The sequence below is a fragment of the Canis lupus genome, chromosome 15 (genome assembly GCF_048164855.1).
Source record: "Canis lupus baileyi chromosome 15, mCanLup2.hap1, whole genome shotgun sequence".
Lineage (NCBI taxonomy): Eukaryota > Metazoa > Chordata > Mammalia > Carnivora > Canidae > Canis > Canis lupus.
This window is the reverse complement of record NC_132852.1, coordinates 42,797,642-42,817,755: the sequence shown is the minus strand read 5'-3', so window position 1 is coordinate 42,817,755 and position 20,114 is coordinate 42,797,642. Positions and strand designations below refer to the sequence as shown.

At 49.4% G+C, this 20,114-nt stretch overlaps 1 long non-coding RNA gene across 1 annotated transcript; it reads left to right on the top strand.

The window, feature by feature from the left end:
• The first annotated feature begins 780 nt into the window (after positions 1-780).
• LOC140605544 (uncharacterized) lies at positions 781-1,815 on the top strand. The gene is made up of 3 exons (XR_012008193.1): positions 781-884; positions 1,167-1,382; positions 1,688-1,815. It is a non-coding gene; the product is annotated as an uncharacterized lncRNA (long non-coding RNA).
• The last annotated feature ends 18,299 nt before the right edge of the window (positions 1,816-20,114 follow it).

Below are 20,114 nucleotides of genomic sequence, written 5' to 3'. Positions count from 1 at the left end.
CCAGGGCTAAACACCGGTCCCGGACCACACGGCGATCAGAGCTCAGCAGGGCAGACTGCACCAGGGACTCATACCCATGGGGTCTGGCTCCATCGTGGCCGTATGAATATGAACAGGCCACAGGGTGCTCTCCCCTTTGGGCTCCAGATGCGGCCTGGTACGGCCACAGTCCCTTTCCTCCAAAACCAATTGCAAACCCCAAACATTTTTCTTGTTCATTTAGTGTTAAATTCTGTCCTGAACTGACAAGAGGCTATTTTTAGTTTATTTATTCCATGTACTGTGAATATTCATGTTTTGTTGCAGAAGTAATCATGTGCTTGATTCGGAGATACTTCTCCACTCCCGTGGGCTTGCTATTACCTTTCTAAAACCTGCGCCCTCTGAGTTCTGAAACACAGCTGGCCACTGGGTTCCAAACACTCAGCCCAGAGGCTCCGTTCGCCGGCCCCAGAGACGGAATGGATCCCCAAGTCCTCGGACGTCTCGTCCCCCAAAGCTCTGCATCCAAGCTCCTTCAGCTGTAGGGTTTCAGACAGAAGGAAGGATCACCACAAGCCTGAAACACCCACCCAGGTGGTTCACGCTCACCATCATCCACTGTTCTGCCTGTGGGGTCAAATCTCCTTGTCCGGCTGGTCCATGGCAGTATGATGTCGCAAACATCCCAGAATATGGGCAAGTCCAGTGCAAATCCGTTTGAAGAGACACTAAAAATATGACACAAAAGGTGAATGTGGAGTCATGAAGGGGATGTGGAGAGCCATCCTCACTGTTAGTAAACTGCCACACCTCACGAGCGAGAAAATGGCAGAGTTCAACCCATCAACTGGAGGCAAGAAAATTGAAAACATGGGGACAAATTGTGTCTGGCGAAGAGAATGGTTTGAATATAAAATTTTTAAAAAATCCGTTAGAAAATTAATGCCCCTGTTAGATTTCTCTTGTGTATTAAAAAGTGATTCTCTTTTGATGGTGTTATGAAATTCGAGTGAGAAGCAGAGAATGTTCTAGCATGTTGTCATACAACTTGGACATAATCAACACCTGATTCCTCTATTGTTTTAAAAATTAGCATATAGTTACATTCATGCCATGTCTTAGTAACTAGAAGAAAAGGATATGTATTTTCTTACTATTATCTTCACTTATTTTTTTCTGGACAGATTTCCAATCAACCCCTTTGTGACAACTGACCACAGAATTTCGTTTTCCATCTTACCTGAATTCACCTGAAGTGCCCGTCCCCAATGCTGACGAAGCCATACAAGGGGCGTCCTGTGTGCATGCTGGGGCACACGGACTCTTTCGGTACCTCTCCTCCTGCGCTGTATCCACACATCTAAGCCACCACCAGTGGAGCCTGGAAGCCCAGGAAACAGGTACACTGGCAAAACAGTGCAGCCCCTGGAGGTGGCAAAGCTGATGCGGTCCACACAGGGAATAAGGGGTACTTAGCCAGAAACACCGTCAGGGGATCCGAGGTGGTTCCAGCTGCTCCTCAGAGCTCTGCTGGCCCCACCGTTCCCACAGCCCATGCCCAGGGGTCAGTCCTCTGCTGGGCTAACCACCTCCACCGTGCTGCCCGGCCCTGGGTCTCCCCTCTGAGCCACGTCAGCCCTCAAACACTCGAAGGCATGTTTTGTAATCTCCATGGGTCTTCTACACACATTTCTACTGCTTCTAGAATCTTCATCTTGGCTTCTTCATCATGGCCTAGTTTATCAACGTTCCTCCTCAGACAAGGTGACCAGAATTGCTGAGACTCTTTAGATGTGCTCTGAAATGCCCTCATCGTACAAAATGAATAACAGATAATAGACTTAAAAAAGTATTTTTGGAGAATTCAAGTCTCAGTGATAACTTGTACTGAGGTCACAGAAGGTGAAAATAAAGTCCCTTGCAAAATAATTTCTTAACTTTTTTCTTTTTTTTTTACAGAATTAAATGTTTTTTTTTTAATTTTTATTTATTTATGATAGTCATCACAGAGAGAGAGAGAGAGAGAGGCAGAGACACAGGCAGAGGGAGAAGCAGGCTCCATGCACCGGGAGCCCGACGTGGGATTCGTGGGATTCGATCCCGGGTCTCCAGGATCGCGCCCTGGGCCAAAGGCATTATTCCTTATAATAAGGAATAAATAAAGGAAATAAGTGGGGGCCTACGATGTCCCACGGCACATTTCTCTACACTGCTCTCTTTCTTGCTCTCATCTTTTCCCTCTATCTTTGAAACACAGGCACATAAAATATATAACTGATACATTATACCATCTACTATTTACTGGATAACACACAGTAAATATCATTAAATATTCTTGTTTACATAAATATGTACTATTTTGTTTTAAAGACCTATCACAGTTGACTTAATGAAACCCTTATGGCTGGACATTTAGATGGTCTTCAGTAGTTACACAGTCCTAATTAATCTGCAAGGTGAACCTGTGCATAAATCACTTTGTGCATTTCTGATTATTTTCTTCATATAAATGGCTGAAAGTGGAATTACTACACAAAGACAGGGCAATCTTTAAAACTCTTGGAATCTTTTCAAGACCAGATTAACTATGCAACATGTTGATTTTTGTATCATTTGCATATTTGATAAATATTCCCCAACTTAAGCTAAGTAAGCAAAAGGCATAATTTTGTGGCAAATCAGTACCTCTGATTTTATAACTTTATCTGGATATTTCACTTGCTTATCCCCCAATTCCAGGGATGATCTGCTGAGAAGTGCAGTGTATCAGCCTCTACCTGCCATCTCTCCTGCTTTGTCTCAGAGGACCCTTGGGCCACCTCGGGCGGCTGGTGTAATTCTCTCCAACTCCAACATGGAAACCGGGGTTGCAGAGCTACCTCGCTCTAGGCCGCAGCTGGCGATGGCTGGGGACAGCCTATACACGGAGCCTCTCAGGTTTACCACATGACCACCACAAACACATCCACTCACGTGCCTGAAGCACCACCAGGTTCTGAAGTCCACCCAGGACTGCGGGGGACAGGGTGGAGCTCAGGTTCCTTCCAGTGGTGCCGTGTCATCCTGCATGGTGGGGGTGGGGGTGCTCTGACCCACCCCAGCCAAGGGCCCTGCAGGAGCACTGCCCCACTGTCATGGCAAAGGGGCCCAGGATGGCTGGCTCCCCTACCATCCCTGGTTTCATAGGTCTGGGTGCCCATCTGATGCTGGTGTTGCTTCTTCTCGGAGTCTTGGAGGTCCTTCTAACAGCCTCACCTACTGAGGCCATTCTGTCCCTTTCCCATGGACAGAGCACAGTGTGTTCTGGAAGCTCTCACATCTTTTAAGCACCCGGACCATGCACGCGGGCGAGCCCTGATAGCAACCACAGTGGCACCAGCTGCAAGAGCCTGGATGGGACGCGCTCTCAGGCCCCTTCATCCTCCAGCGCCTCAGAACTGGGGTGCACTGGCGGGGTCCACATACCCTGCACCTGAGGCGCTCAGGCTGGAGCCGTGAACCTGCCCTGGGCCTGCGAGGCCCCTGACTGACCCTCCTCACCGGGGTGGCCACTGGGTTGAGCTGCAGCATCTAAAGCTCCTGGACACCAAGGAAGAGTCGGGAAAGCATGCACAGTCTCCACGTATGTCTAGGGGTTTTTCCTGTTCTAGTTTGTGTGGTCGGCACACAGGAGAGAGGACTGAGGGACGTAGGGTTGGGGGACTGTGCCAGCAGACCCATCCCAGACGCTGCATGCAGTTCCCTGGGGTGTGAACCCACATACTAGACCCTGGAGAGGGTAAGTGGCTCTTGTGGGTGTTGTGGAGATGGTCCCAGCCCTGGGGAGGGGTGCTGGGGGTTCCACGGGAGGCATGAAGGGATGGCATACATGTCCCCAGGGCACAATGGGCTGCTCCCGAGATGCAATCTCACTGAAGTTCAGGACTTGGCTTCTGTTCAGAGCCAACAGCCCTGGAGTCACTTTCTGGCTTCAGGCGTGTCCTGTTCCCTCAGGGAACATCTCCCCTTCTCCTGTACCCCCTTCGCTCCCAAACCCCAAAGTCTGCAGGGCACTCCTCACCCTGAGCACCATGTCATAGACTTGACTGTGTCACATGAACAATGTTGGGATCGGCGACACTCCCCTAAGAGCCAAATGGTAGAACTGTCTTAGCTGGGGCTTCTTCCCGCAAACATTGAGGCACTAGCATTTCTGCCAGGATTTCGTTAATCACCACTGACATTTGAAGACTGTCCACCCAGGTGAGTGACAAGCACCCGGAGGGCTCATCGGAGGGGGCTCTGACACGGTGATCTCCGGTGGCTCAAGTGCGAGAGACAGAGGCTCAGCTAACCTGCAGCTCACAGACACATGTGACCCAGGTGACCTCGCACACACGCATGGTGTGTGTCACCACCGTCACTGCCCTCAAGGGGAGGGTCTTAGAGAACGGGCCCTGAGGCATTGACACCTTCTCCCCACCAGCGGGCCAGTCCGTGGCCCCTGAGACACCTGCATGTTATCTTTTCCAGGGAAGCGGGAGCCCTTGAGGCTGGGAGTTGGCTCCACACCATGTTCTACAACTCAAAGGTGTTCTACATCTCAAAGGCACTTCGTGCTCAGAGGGATGGCAGCATAAATCGAAGGGCATCCCCATGCTCTCCGTGTGACCCGGGTCTGTTGAGCGGGCTCAGATCTCACGGTGGATGCACCTCTCCACAGCTTTGAAATGGTGGGACGGTCCTGGTCGAGGAAACACCTGGATTGATCATTCTCCCCTTTCCAACATTGCTGTTGCCTTTGGCCTAAAAATGACAGGTTCAAAGACTGTCATTAGCCTAAGTTGCAAACAGATTATATGTTGATATAATAGATGTTTTACCTCTAATTTTTGTTTTAGTATCTTCTTATAAATGGGTATCAAACCGTGTTGAACCTATTTATTAAAACTTCCCTCTGAAAGATGCCATGGTTGCAAAAGAAAACCTTTTCTCCTTATCAGAGGCTCCTCCTCAGCTGAAGACCGAGCTGGGAACCAGGGTTTAGGGTTGGGGTTTGGGGACTGAGAGGATCAGGCCCGCTCACCAGCACCCCAAACTCATCCTGCAATGTGCTACCCAGCTCACTTTGCTCCTGTGGCCCGAGCTCTGGAAAAATTACTTTCTCTTCCCTGCTTAAAAAATGCATCATTCTTTAAAAAACCCTGGTAGTATGGACTGAATTGTGATCCCTGCCCCCATTGGCATGTTGGCCCCTGACCTCAAGGATTCAGGATGTGGTTGTATTTGGAGCTGGGCCCTTATAGATGTGATAGAGGTAAGGCTGTTAGGGTGGGTCCGAACCAGTGCAATTGGTGTCCTCATAAGAAGAGGAGATTAGACACAGACACGCACAGAGGGACAGCTGTGTGAGGATTCGGGGAGAACTGGCCGGCCACACACTGGGGAGGGAGGCCCAGGAGGAAACAAGACTGCCAGCAGCTTGATCTCAAACCCCCAGCCTCCGACACTGAAAGAAAATACATCCCTGCCAACCTGGTGTGTGGCACTTGGTTATGGCAGCTCTCAGAAGTGAATTCACCTGGCCACATGACACTTTCCATAGGATGCCATCCCAGAGATGGGCTTCTCAGGGCTCACCAAGTTTCCCAAACATGCCTTTTACCCCCACTGGGGATGGCATGCCCATGTCAGCTTCCTTGCAGGCTAGACTCCTCCAAGACACACTTATCTTGTCTCCTCTGTGGCCACAAAGCCTAGTGCCTGCTGGTAACAGATGCTCAGTGCTAACCAGGTGACTGGGGGTGCAAGGGCTCAACCTTTCCTTCCTTCTGAAGACCAGCATTGCCCCCACTGCCCCAGATCCACAGAATGGACATCACCTAGCAGCTACCTGGTTGTCCCTACACTTAGTGCTTTGGCTCAGGCCTCATCAGCAGCTGGTGAGCTATGAGGTGTGAGCGGGAAGGAGACCCAGGGAGTCCCGGCCCTGCTGTGCTCCTCGTGCGGGCCAGAGCCTTAGTGCACAGATGCTTTACTCCTGCCTGCAAGGTGGGCTAAGTGATGGGGGGAGGGCTTCAGGGTGAGAGGAGGGGCAGGGCCCTTCTGGCCAACTGACAGATGGATGTAGAGGTAGGGCAACAAGACCATCAGACCCTCATCGATTCAAGAGCAGCACTAACCGAGGAAACCACACGGCAAGGCATGCTACCAGCTTCAACTGCAGGGGACAGCAGTCCAACCAACTGCAAGGTGACCTTCTACACCAGCAGGTCCATTTTGAGCAAAACCCAACTCAGGCTGCGATAAAAATGTCAACCCAACTGACATCTGTGAGTTCATGGTTGTCTGTTGATTACCAACAAAGTAATGAAGAGGAACTCGCCAGAAAGTTCCATGACTGAACCAGTGGTCACTTTCCCTAACACTTTACCAGGGTGACTATTTATCAAAGCCCAATGTGATTTGTTCACTTCTGTGAAATCCTCACCTTTTCTTGCCTTCTATGTAGTGAGAGGACTCAGGAAAAGATCTATGAATTAAGAAATACATGAAGTGCTCTCCTGAAGGTAGATGCACAGACACCCCACATTTCTGATTATTGGCACATCTGCCTTCAATTATAGCAGTGATAGGTTTGGTTGTGTTGTGGCTACCGTGTTCAGAGTTGGCTAATCACAGATGGTGCTCCAATCCTATTTGTCAGGAACACTGCAGGTTTTTTCAGGTCTCACATTTAGATCTGTTTTTTCTTTGTGTAGGGTGTGAGGAGATGGTCCAGGTTCATTCTTCTGCATGTGGCTGCCCAGTTTTCCCAACACCATTTGTTGAAAAGACTGTCTTTTTTCCATTAGATGTTCTTTCCTGCTTTGTCCAAGATGAGCTGACCATAGAGCTGAGGGTCCATTTCTGGGGTCTCTATTCTGTTCCCCTGATCTGTGTGTCTGTCTTGTGCCAGGACCTATCTTCATGAGTAAAGCTTTGCAATGGAGCTTGAAGTCCAGAATTGTGATGCCCCCAACTGTAGGTTTTTTTTAAAGGTTGCTTTGGCTATTTGGGGTCTTTTGTGGTTCCATACAAATTTCAGGATTGTTCCTGCTCTGTGAACAATGCTGCTGGTGTGGGAAAACTGGTATTATCATCACTTATTGTCGGGGTGCAATTCTGGGACAGACAACACAGCTTAACAACAAACATCTTCTTTTGTAGTCTCACATTTTCTTCTCTCTGTCTCTCTGTCTCTCTCTTTCACACACACACACACACACACACACACACACACACACACGTTTCCATCAGACAAGAAGCAGAGAAACAGGCTAAGCTTCTCACAGGGAAACACTCTCAAAGTCTAAAGCTAAGTCATTAGAAGTGGAATAATTTCTTTCTGGAGTTTTCTGGGTTGGGGGGAGCAAGACGCTCTCCTGGCCCTTGCTCGCTGGTGTGCACAGTAACAGGTCCCCCAACCAGCTGCCAGGCCATCACTTGCTGTTGGTTCAAGCTACAGTGGGCGTCCCATCCCTGCCTTTCCCGGAGAGGCCCACCGAAGTAGCCAAATGGTGGTGCCCAGGACTGGCACACTGTAGATGGAGGGCACCTGGGTATGTCAGAAACAAGAGGTTCCCAAGCCTCCGGAAGATTAGGAGACAGACTCTCCAGCCAGCATGAGCACTCGGGCAACTTGCTAGCCAATGATTTCCACTGGCAAATGTGCAGGTTTGCATGGAAAGTCATTCATTATCTCCCACTTAATCATCCATTTTAAGAGTTTCTGCGGGTTGGATAATTAAAGATATAGGATTTTATGGGGATTACTGCAGTACATAAAATCCCCAGCCATGTGCCAGTGCTGATAGCATATGTCTCAAGACCTTTAGAATCTGTCTCTGATCATGATGAAGCATTCCCAGGCCTCTGCTGAGGCTGGACTCATACTTCCTTCATACTTGCAGACTTCCAGCCACTTCTGGACTGAGTCCTTGAGCGTCTCTGCTCTCATGCAACAGTTCCAATGTGCGTATGAGCAGTGGGCAACACCTCCCTTGCCAAGACCAGGTGAAGACAGCCAAACAGCGAGGAAACATGGCAGTGTATGCCTTCTTCCTCTGAGGGCTGGAATGCAGGCAGGCCTTGCTGGGGTAGCAGCTTTCAAACATGCTCTTCAATGGCCACAGCTTCCTGCTCATGCTCTAGGAGTAGGGGCTGTACCTGTGACTGGCTTTTAACAAACAAAGTGAAAGGGATGGGGAGTCACTTGTACAATTCTCTCTCAGTGGACTTCCGGACTAGCATGCTTGAGGAAATAAGCTGCCATCTTAGAGAAGAACTGATAGCTGCCACCAGCTGACCCTCAAGAAACTGAATCCCACCAACAACCACAGAAATGGGCTCAGAAGTGTACCCTTCCCCAGTCAAGCCTTCAGATGAGACACAGTCCCAGACAACACCCTGACTGAGAGACCCTGAAACAAATGGGTCTCTCAGAGACCAGCTAAGCTGTGCCTAGATTTCTGACCCACAGAGACCCTCAGATAACAAAGGTTGTTCTTTCAAGCCACTAAGTTTGGGGTCATCTGTTACACAGTAATAGATTGCTGAGCCTCTCAAACTAACAAAAGCTGATGACTGTCATGAACCTTTTCATTTTTCAACACAGCTATTCTTCAGAGGGAGGGGCTTCCAGGCATAAGAGTCATATGTTCGTTAGTACATGTTGAATTCCAGTTTTCACATGTTGACACAGAGGAGCATGTCTATATTGAACCCATGACGTTTATCTTCCATTCACACTTGTGGACGGCTACCCAATCTTGTATACTACTAGAATAGTGCTGAGTAGAGTCTGTGAGCCGTCTGATTTCTCAGAACCCCCTGTTTCACCTGGTACTTGAAAATAGACAACTCTGTCTTTTATTTACACCACCAGAGCAAAGACAAGAGAAGTTCAGCTCAGACCTCACGTCCATCAGGGGTTCTGACAAGGGCTTGGATGTTCACATAGAATTTGAGGAACACATTGGTCAGTGAGATAGTGATGAAGGGGCATCCTTCAGAAGGCAGGAGATGGATCAAGAGGGTGGCACAAGATGAAGGGAGAGCAGATGAAGAGAAAGGAAGATTAGTCCACCTTGTGAACCTGCTGGGGCTGATCCTGCCCTTTGTAAGCCTGGGGCTCCTCTGTCCACGGCACAAGTATGCACCAGCTGGGGAGAGGAGCTGGGACAGTAATGCCAAAAGCTCAATATGGCCACTTATTTCCTCATCAAAAGACCTGAAACTTCAGGCCCCCTATGAATTATGTCTAAGAAATTGGCTTTAAACAAATGCAAACATGGGATGCCTGGGTGGTTCAGCAGTTGAGCATCTGCCTTTGGCTCAGAGTGAGACCCCAGGATCCTGGGATCGAGTCTCGCATTGGGCTCCTTGAAGGGAGCCTACTTCTCCCTCTGCCTGTGTCTCTGCCTCTCTCTCTATGTCTCTCATAAAAAAATAAATAAAATCTTGAAAAAAATGCAAACATAACAATCGCCACAAAGCTTTTGCTTCCTCATTTGCAGGTGTCCGTATCAAAGGGACTCTAGTAACACATGTATGGTTGTCTAAACAGAGAGCTCCTAGAGGCCCACCAAGGGCAGAAACCCGTTGTGCCTAGTGTACATTATACAAGGCAACGCCCCCTAGGAAATAGGCACGCCATTCACAATACGCCCTGAGTTTTCAATACCGTTCTCTTTTTCTTTCATGTTTTGCTTTATCTCTTTTTAAAATGATGACCAATATCTTTTCTTTCTCCAGCTATCCTCCAAAGCCATGGGAAAGGCAGGAGGTGGGAGTTGTAAGCACTGGATGGAACCCCTGAAGAGGTCACATATGATTGCTCACAATTCTTTTCCACGTTGGTTTCCATTTGCAAGGACTGCCAGGCAGAAGGTCCACTCTTTCTGCAAGTTTATGTGGGGTATTTCTCCAGGACTCACTGTGCCTTCTGACACTCAGTGTGTGTAGATAAATCTCCACAAAAGACTTCCAACAGGCCTTCGCTGAAGCTCCATTTGAGATACAAAGCCTAACCTTCCACACTCATGCGCCCAGCTCATTCTCACGGAGTTTGGCTTATGCCAGCTTCTGTTGCTGAGAGCTGAAGTTCAAATCTTTTACGCTATAACTCGAGATTTACCTGTGAAGTATGATGTTCTGCTCATGAGTGGCAACAGACAGAAACTGGAAAGGTCAGGATGCAAGATCTACCTCCAGAGATTGGACTAAGGTAGAAGAAGACATAAGAGAGCAGGCAGGTTGCAGGACATGGCCAGCTCAGTGTCCAGGGGATTCACATGCAACCCTGAATGACTCCGCTGAGCCAGCAGAGGAGCCAGGGTAGGAGGGGTTCCATCCTAGGCAGCCCAGAGGGGTTCAGTGATAGGGACAGGGGACACTGAAGTCTTGGTTTTTCAGGGCTGACAAAGAAGTAAGAACAAGACAGAAGCCAATTTTGCTTTGAGGGGATTTGATAAACCAGGTGAACTTGACCTTTGGCTCCCATGATCCCTGGGGGCATGGAGGATGGGGACAGAGCTCAAGGCTAGTCTTAGCCAGGGAATTTAAGAGGAATTCCCTCCCTCCCTTTTATTGTCCTTACCAAATCACTTCAGATGAATTAGGAAAAATAGCTCCTAAGAGCATGCTAGTTTTCTATCTTGAGCAAAAAGGGGCAAAAATAGCTCCTCTGAGTTTTCAAAACCAAACGCCATCCTCATACATTCTTGTATTTCAAATTCACATAGACCACCTGGTGGCCCATGAAATCTCAAGCCAAGATTTTGTCTCTTTCTTTTTTTTTAAGTTTTATTCTAATTCCAGCACAGTTAACATACAGTGCTATACTAGTTTTATGGTGATCTGAGCTTGGGAGGACACTCAGGCATTTGAAGAAGCAAGTGAAAATCCTCTCTGGAAAGACCTAACTTCAAAGCAGGCCTCAGAAAAATCCCCACAAATAAAATCCCAAATAAAATATGAGCTCACAGTCAAAAACAAAAGTGCACATGCGATGAGTCACCACAAACAAGAGACAACAGTAGGGGTTCGTAGATGATTACATCTGTACAGACTGCAGTTACTGGGAGCACCAGACACAATTGTTCCCCTTTGTAGGAAAGGATGGTGGGCCAGCCAGTGGGCGTGTGAACCTCACAGGTGCTTGGGTTCTGCATATGCTCACATGTACAGCTGACCAGAACCACAGACGGATACATGTGGGATGGGAGATATTGACATCAAGGGTAACTTTCCAGCTAGGATGCGTTGCAGCATAGCTGGATGCCAACGGAAATGATCCTGAGAGAGGACAAGAGAGATGGGGGTGGGGTGCTGTCTTTGAGCAGGGGAAAGGATCCAGGGTATGGAGGGCTGACCTCAGATGGGACCTCGGACATTTCACCCCATCTCAGGAGAAGGTGGCCGTATGTGTACACAGGTTTGGTGTTGGGAGGTGGGGCCGGGAGGGAATGGGTACAGGGGTTTGAAGAGAACCTAAGGGAGTGGGAGAGTGGAATGACTAGGGAAACAGAACAAAATTGCCAGATGACACTTGAGTTTAGTGGTCATAAATGTAGAATAAGACCCCAGTCTGGCACGAGTCAGGAGCTAGAGGGGCTTGAAGAATAAGCAGAAAACAGAACTATCACAGAATCATCTCAGATGGGAAGCCACCCTGGGAACAGCACAGAGCAAGGAGACACTTGGGGTCTCAGTCAGGGGTTGGGGAGATGAATGAAAAACAAACAAAAGACCTAAAACAGAGGCAAGACGAAATGTCAGATTTGGAAGGGCAGATCTAGGAGGCTAGTGGACACACACACACACATTGGTCCCCCAAAGAGAAGCAAAATAATAGAACAGAACGATATTGAAGGATGCAATTTTTAAAAATTTTCCAGAAATAAAATAATTCTTACATCTACAGTCTTGAAGGGCATACCAAGGACAGCAAGCAATGGTGTCTTATAAAAGATGAGCAAAGGGGCGCCTGGGGGCGCTCAGTCGGTGAAGCATCTGCCTTGGGCTCAGGTCATGATCCCAAGTCCTGGGATGGAGCCCTGTGTACAGCAGCACACCTGACGCAGAAATTCTGAAAGGAGAAGGATGGGCAAAAACTCTCATCTGATACGGTTCATATTATAAAAATTTTTTTAAAAAAAGACACAGAAAACGAAACTTACTGGACCTTTCTGGGGAAGAGATGGAAGGAGCACTGACCCTTTCAGGCACTCTCACCCACTGTGAAACTACGATTATTAAAACTATTTTATACTGAAGCATGAATAAATAGATCAGTGTGACGGAATAGAACATACATTAGTAGAACCAAACACATGTAGAAGTTAATGCAGAACAAAGGTGGAAGTTCACACCCATACCAGGAAACACGCACGAGCCCGTATCATGTTCCGACAATGGTGCTGCCATCCGCAAACAAAGCACAGCTCTCTCCTCGCACAAATGCAAACTCTAGGATGATAAACGTCTGCATTTTAAACCCAAACTATAAAACCACTGTAAGAAAACCCTGAGTGATTTTTTTTTTTAAATCTGAGAAGGTGGAATGGCTCTAAGTATGCCACTTACCCATGACACTGATGAATTATACTCAACAAACACACAAAAAAATGATCTTCACAGGGAAAAATGGAATAAGTATAATCAAAAGACAATGCAAAACAGGAAAATAGAAAATATTTGCCCAACGTATCAGAGAAAAAGACAAAGTCCTTATCTATACATTTTTTTTCAGATCAATAAGAAAAAAACCCAACGATAGAAAAAATGGCCGATTTTTATAAGTATGCATAAAAGAAAAGCCAAATAGCTCTTATGCATGTAAAAAGAAACTTGGTGACACTCAGAATAAGAGAAATATAAACTAAGAATATAAAGAAATAATTTGTAAAGCCTGTTAGTTTGGCAAAGATCACAGCACTTGATCACGTGGTAGGGTTGGTGGGAGGCAGGGAACCAGGATCTGCAGTCTCCATCATCATGATTTCGTGATGGTATAAATAGATATGGCTTCCAGGGGACAAAATTCGGTAAGGTCTACAGAAATGAAAATCTCATATACACCTTCCAGCCGTTCCACTTCTAGGACTGTATCCCGCACATGAGAATGGCGCATATATGAGCGCACTCAAAGCAGAGCTGATGGGATGCCTGGGTGGCTTGGCGGGTGAGTGTCTGCCTTCAGCTCAGGGCATGACCCCGGGGTCCTGGGATTGAGGCCCGCAGGGAGCCTGCTTCTCCCTCTGCCTGTATCTCTTCTCCCTCTCTCTGTCTCTCATGAATAAATAAATAAAATCTTAAAAAAAAAAAAAAAAAGCAGAACTGGTTTTAGTTGTAAAAGCCAGACAGCATCACAGGAAACAGGTTCAATGAGTTGTGACCTAGCGATGCAGAAGCTGAGAAGAGCCAGCTTGGGGTGCCTTATCTGAAACAAGATTCCACTATGACTGCTAATTGTTAATGCTTCCATCCAAGAAAATCTGTAGGACACAGTAGTAGAGAAGTGAACAGAAGGGAAAAAAATGTGTGTGTGTGTGTGTGTGTGTGTGTGACATGTTTCTGGAAAAGGCTAACAGGTTCCACGGGGCGAAGGGGATAGGTGGCAGGGGTCAGAAGTGGGAGAAATTATTTTCGTCCTATATTTTTCATAATTTTTGAATTTTGTACACGTGCATTGTTACTTTAAAAACCCTTCAAAATATAAATTAAGCTATTATTATTGTTTTTTAGTTTTTTAGAGAAATGAATCCTTTCAAATTTCTGGTAGGAGGAAGCTTTGAGGTCCAGTTGAATGACCGACCAAATGATTCTGGAGCCCTGCTGTCTCATCACATCACGAAGTCACAGAGAATACAGCCCCAGATCTGTTTTCAGGCTGGGCTGGCTGGGCACTCCCACCCCTTGAGGCAGTGGTGGGCACACCGTGGCCAGGGGCAGCAACAGTGCTCATACCCAGCAGGTGACACATGGGGTTGGGTGGCACGTCTACCCTTTTGGGGCCTAGGTTTTCTACCAATTGAGCACAGACCTCTGAGTGACCCTGCACCTGAGGCAAAATTCCCCTGGAGGGGGGGCGAGGGAAGTGCCAGTTTGTTCCTGTGTGTGTGTCCATGCGCTGCTCACTGTGCCCAGGGCTCACTCGCTGTCTCACTCATGCCACTTCCAGGGCCCCTTCCTGGCCTTCCTTCCTTCCTTCCTTCCTTCCTTCCTTCCTTCCTTCCTTCCTTCCTTCCTTCCTTCCTTCCTTCCCATGCCCTCCCCAATGCCTGCGTCTCGGGCCTGCACATCCCCAGGTTTGCAGAGAGAATGCTTGGGGTCTTGGGTCCCCACACGGGCTCAGCAGAGGCCCCAGACGAACTAGAGTCGTGCCAAAAACAAAACAAGGTGTAGGTGTTTCCTTGATAGCTAAGAAAACTAGTAAAAACATGGGTAAATTAAAGCTTTTACATCTGCCTTAAATGTTTGTAGTGGGAAAGTGTAAAATCAGAAATCTGCTCAGTGTAATTAGGGGATTGAGCTCGTCATTCGGCAGTAACCTGGAGGGGCGCCTGGTTGGCTCTAGTCTGACTCTTGGTTTCAGCTCAGGTCATGATCTCAAGGTCATTGGATCCAGTCCTGCTTGGGGCTCCAGGCTCAGAGGAGAGTTCACTTAGGATTCTCTCTCCCTCTCCCTTTGCTCCTCTCTCTGCTCATGTTCTTTCTCTCTCTCTCTCTTTCTCTCTCTCTCTCTCTCTCTCAAAAATGAATAGAATAGAATAGAAAGAATAGAATAGAATAGAATAGAATAGAATAGAATAGAATAGAATAGAATAGAATAGAAAACTTGGAGAGCCAAGAAATGGGACAGGGATGTGTGCAGGTTTGAGAAAGGCACATAGGAGAGGCTGGAAGGGTGCGGGGATGGCAGGCTCTGAGGACACCCCGTCAGGCAGCCCAGGGCTGGGCCAGGCTCTGATTCCAGCTGATTGACCAGGACATGCTGCTTGACCCATGTGTTCTCCTACAGTTCTGCCCTTACCCCTCCATTAAGCCAAAATACCACACACCAGTTCTTTCTACTTTCTTTTCCCCACAGGGACCCACTTTCCCTGAGTGCCCTGGGTCCCTTGGGGTTCGGCAAGGAGACAACCGTGTGATGACCTCCAGGGTGCTGCAGACCTTGCCTTGGCACCATCCTTGGGGGCCCCTTTCCAGGCACCCAGGAAAGGTTCTTCATAACCTTTTCTTACCTGAGCAACTGGGGTGACATTAGGATGCACTTGGGGAAACATCACATCTCCTCTTCATCTTTGCTGTCACTTCACTCAGAGTGGACTCTGTGGCCCTGACTTAACAATTCTGCATGGCCTACAGCACCTATTTTTGGATTCTGCCTGGCATTCTGGTCTCACCTTACATTTCTGCACATTTACCCTTGTCTAGGGACACACACATGAATGTGCACACATATACACAAAGACACACAGACACGCATTTCTTAGCATACTTTTTGGGGAAAGCAGAGTTTTGGTTACGCGAGGACACACCAGAGTGCATACCAGCCCCATTTCTGATTACAACCCCTACTTACAGGGCGACTGGCAGGGACTGGGTGGTAGTAGTGCCCTGTCCCTCATGGAGCCCGGGTATCCCATGACGCCCGGAACCAGACAGGTACCACTGGGGGTCAGATGAGAGGAGAGTCCACACAGCCCAACGGTGGCCGAGTTCTTGAATGCAGATGTGCGTCCCCCGAGCCAGGAGCAGCAGATGCCGGACGGTGACGAGGCGGCTGTTCTTGCTGACTCTGAAGAATCCCTTCAAGAGCCGCTAATCAGAGGAGCTGAAGCCCACGCTGATTGCAGACTGCATCAGAATGTAAACGACAAAGGGACGCCACTCACAAGCAGCGTGCCTCAGCCACGACGCCAATTGGGGGCGGGGCGGGGTGGAGAAAGGAACAGGATCAGGGCAGGGCGTCCCGTGCCCGAGCCCCTGGACCTTTTGGGATGGATGTGTCCCCCACTGACCGAGATGGCAACGGGCCAGAGACTGTGAGAGAGGCTTGCCCGAGGGCCACTGCCACACAGGGAGGGAGGGAGGGAGCCTGAGGACCACAGTGGACACCGCCGGCCTGCCAGGGAGAAGGGCTCAGGGGGTACAACCACCACTAACAGGGCCGGTGGGCCTGCCAGGGCACAGGACACCATCTGGGTCTCCTCCTTGCCATGCTGTGGGTGGGATGACGCAGGGAGGAAAACTGGGGAAGCTGGGAGGGCCCTCCTGGAGAAGATTCCGGGCAGGAGGCAGGGAGAACCCAGGGGATAGCTGGACAGAGGCAGGTGTCCCGGCAGGTGAGCCTGCGGGAGAGGCGCTGCGGGGAATGGCGCTCGGGCCCTCTGCCCTGTGCAGGTGGCCCATCCCCTGCAGCCAGCTCCTGAGCAGCTCCGGCATTCGGCACACACAATAGGCACAGACGTGCCTCCAGCAGCTCCGACACGCTGGGGCGGGTCTCTCCTCCCTGCGACGCGGCTGGAATACTAATACAAGGGTGACACTCGCACTGGCGGGAACGCTAACGCTCGCACTGATACCGATACTGGCGCCGATACTGGTGCCGATTGTCCTGCCAACGCTCAGGCCGATGCTGACCTTGCCATAACCCGGTGCTGATGATATAACGCCAATGCCGACGCTGGCCCGAAGCTAAGGGGAACAGTGGTAACACGGATGCTACCGTTAGCGCTCACAGTAAGACTAGTACAGATCATCAAGACTGATGCACATAGCTGACCCAAGTACTAACACTAGAGCTGACGTCAGAGCTGATGCTGACAGCTAATACGAATGCTAATGCTAATATTAATGTTAATGCAAATAGCTGATGCTAATATTTATAATAATGATAATAGCTAATACTAATGCTAATGCCCAGAGCTAATGCCAGTATTAATGCTAATGCAAATAGCTGATGCTAATATCAATAGTAATACTAATGCTAATGCACATGGTTAATGCTAATATTAATACTGATGCTAAGGCTATTACTAATGTTAATGCAAATAACTAATGCTAATATCAATAGCTAATACTAATGCTAATGCACATGGTTAATGCTAATATTAATAGCTAATACTAATACTGACGCTAAGGCTGATACTAATGTTAATGCAAATAAATAATTCCAATATTAATAGCTAATACTAATGGAAATTCCCAGAGCTAATGCTAGTATTAGCACTAATGCAAATAGCTAATACTAATATTAATAGGTAATACTAATGCTAATGCACATGGTTAATGCTAATATTGACACTAATACCAATGCTAAGGCTAAAACTAAGGTTAATGCAAATAGCTAATGCTATTATTAATAGCTAATACTGGTACCAATAGCCAGAGCTGATGCTAGTATTAGTGCTAATATGAATACTAATGCTAAGGCTGACGTTAAGGCTGGGGCTCACACCAACACGAATATAAGCGTTAACAATAGCTAAAAGTTATTCATGTGTCCTGTGCAGGGCACTGTCCTACAAGCTTTACAAGTGTGGAAACCTGTTATCCCCATGGCAGCCCAACAGGGTACCCCACTACGACCTACTTTATAGATGGGCAAGGGGAGGTATGGTGAGGATACACAAGTGCTCTGAGCTGCACATTTGCCAAATGGACTCTGGCTTATCCCAAATCTCAGTGGCTACCAGCCAAAGCAGTATGGCTGCAGGAAATTGAGTATTTGATCCACCTGCCCTCTCAAATACACCCAAAATCCCCTGAGGAGGGAAGTACTTCACCGTGTGCAGGGGTCAATTTGAGTCCTATGTCCCTTTTGCGGCCAAATGAGTCAGGACTCGTGGCCCCAGACCCTATCCCTGGTGGGGACCAGAGCCCTCAGTGTGCCCCAGAAACTCACACTGCCCCTTGCAGGCACATGGAGGGGGGCACTGTCAGGTCACGAAGGGCTCCCAGGCAGGGTAGTGGGTGGCAGCATAGCAGGGTGTCTTCCTTGGAGCCGCGTCTGCCTCTCTTCTCTCCCTGTGTGGTGTGAATCTCATGATGGATGGGGCCAAGTCTTTCCTTGGACTTCCTCACAGCATAAAACCCGGGGTTGCACATGGGGGAGGAGCCGTGTGCCCCAGAGCCCATCATGGTGACATTTCAGCTTCTGCCCTGACCCCCATGCCCTCTGCTGGGGCCTCTGAGCAGAGACTCTCCGGCCAGCAACACGTTCCTCCTCAGGACCCGCCCGAAATGGTCATTCTGCGTAATTTTTTTTTGCACGTAGTTAACACATTTTGCATTAACTTATATTTACAACTTCATCAAGTTGACATTGCAAAATGAGAGAAGAAACCAGAAGTAAAATCACTATCGCCGGCTTGGGAAGATGATTCAAATGGCTTATTTTCTCCATTGACTTCAACATACTCTCACTTTCCCTTAACAACTTCACACTTGAACAGACCAGACAGGTTGGTCACAGAGGGATAGGGTGTTGGCACCAGCCTTAGCTGCTAAGCCTCTGTGAGTCTGGTCTCTTCTGGGACGGCTGGCAGAGAATGGCAGCTGTGGGGACAGGGAACCCGTCCCCACTTGGAATGGGCATCATGAGGACCAGTTCACATTCATACCCATCCCGAACCCCAGTGCCCCATCCCCAAATCTATGCCCTCCTTACCTTCCACTGAGTAGTGCCTGACCCCTTACCGTTAGAGGTTTACTTCCCCAGTGAGGGTCTCCGGGCTGTGGTCAGGTGTCTATTTCCTAAATGAGGCCGTTATCACTCACTGCTATGCTCCGGGGCAGGTGAGCATGGACAGCGCGGGAAGAAAGTCACGGAGCAGACTGCAAAGGCCTCCCCCCGCGATTCCTCATCTGTTAATAAGTGCACGTTATGGAATTTCTTACTGGCTATCCAGGGTCCATGAAGCCTATCCAGTGGGGGGAAGGCCCATCCAGTGGGGGGAAGGCCCGTCCAGTGGGAGAGGCTCATCCTGTAGAGGGGGAGGCCCACCCAGTGTGGGGAGGCCTGTCTAGTCAGGGGAGGCCTGTCCGGGGGGAGGCCCATCCAGTCAGGGAGGCCCAGTCAGTGGGAGAGGCCTATCCAGTCAGGGGAGGCCCGTCCAGTGGTGGAGGCCCATCCAGTCGGGGGAGGCCCATCCAGTGGGGGAAGGTGGCCGGGCACTGAAATGGAGGCAGGGCTGGGAGGGACTGGCCAGGTTAGAAACAGCAAAAAGGAAGCGCTTGTGTTGCTTTGGGAGTAAGGAAGAAAGGAAGGTGGTGATGGCACTCCTGTCTTTATAACAAATCCCACAGTCCTCGGCCTGCTGTCTGGGGAGGGACGGCTGTGTGGAGCCGTGGGCACCCTGACATGGCAACAGTGCCCGCAGAGCAGCTGGAAGCCCTCCCGTTGCCCTCTCCAGCCAGGCACAGCCCAGAGTCTGGCCACCTTGCTCACTGGCAATCCTTTCTGAGAAAACGACTCCTGGGCATGGGACGCCATCCTACAAGCCTGGTGACCGGCACGAAGCCTGCGGTGCCTCCCTCGGGGTTCTGGCTGGAGTTGGGGAGCCCAGGTGGCCCACGCACCTGGGCGGGTGATGTCAGTGGTGGCCCCCAAGCCCCAGCCCCTCCCACACCTGCCAGCCACACAGCCGTCAGCCTTCACCTGCCGAGAAGCAGGAATGCGGGCTTGACCATCTGCAGGCCCCTGTGCATCCGGGGTGAAGAGAGGGAGGACAGACTCTGGGTGCAGGTGATTCATCAGGCTGCTGTTCAGCCTGGGTCCGACTTCCCATTGCTTCCCTTTGCCAGTTGGAGGATGTGACTTTGTTTACAGCAACAACGCTACAAGGGAACCCTGTATCACTGGCTGCGGTGCTCTGCCAGGTGCAAGGGAGGGACACGCCGCCCACTGTCCCCAGGAAGCGTGGCTCCCCTGACAGATGCTCAGGCGGGCTGCCCACCCCTCAGCCCCTCCACTGACCCCCAGAACTGAGGCAGACAGCTCCTGTCACCAGCACCTGGAAGTCCTAGGGGGAGTGCCCAGCTTCCTCTCGTCGCGTGTGCATTTGTGTGTGGGTGGTGTGCATGTGCTGTGTGTGTAGGTATAT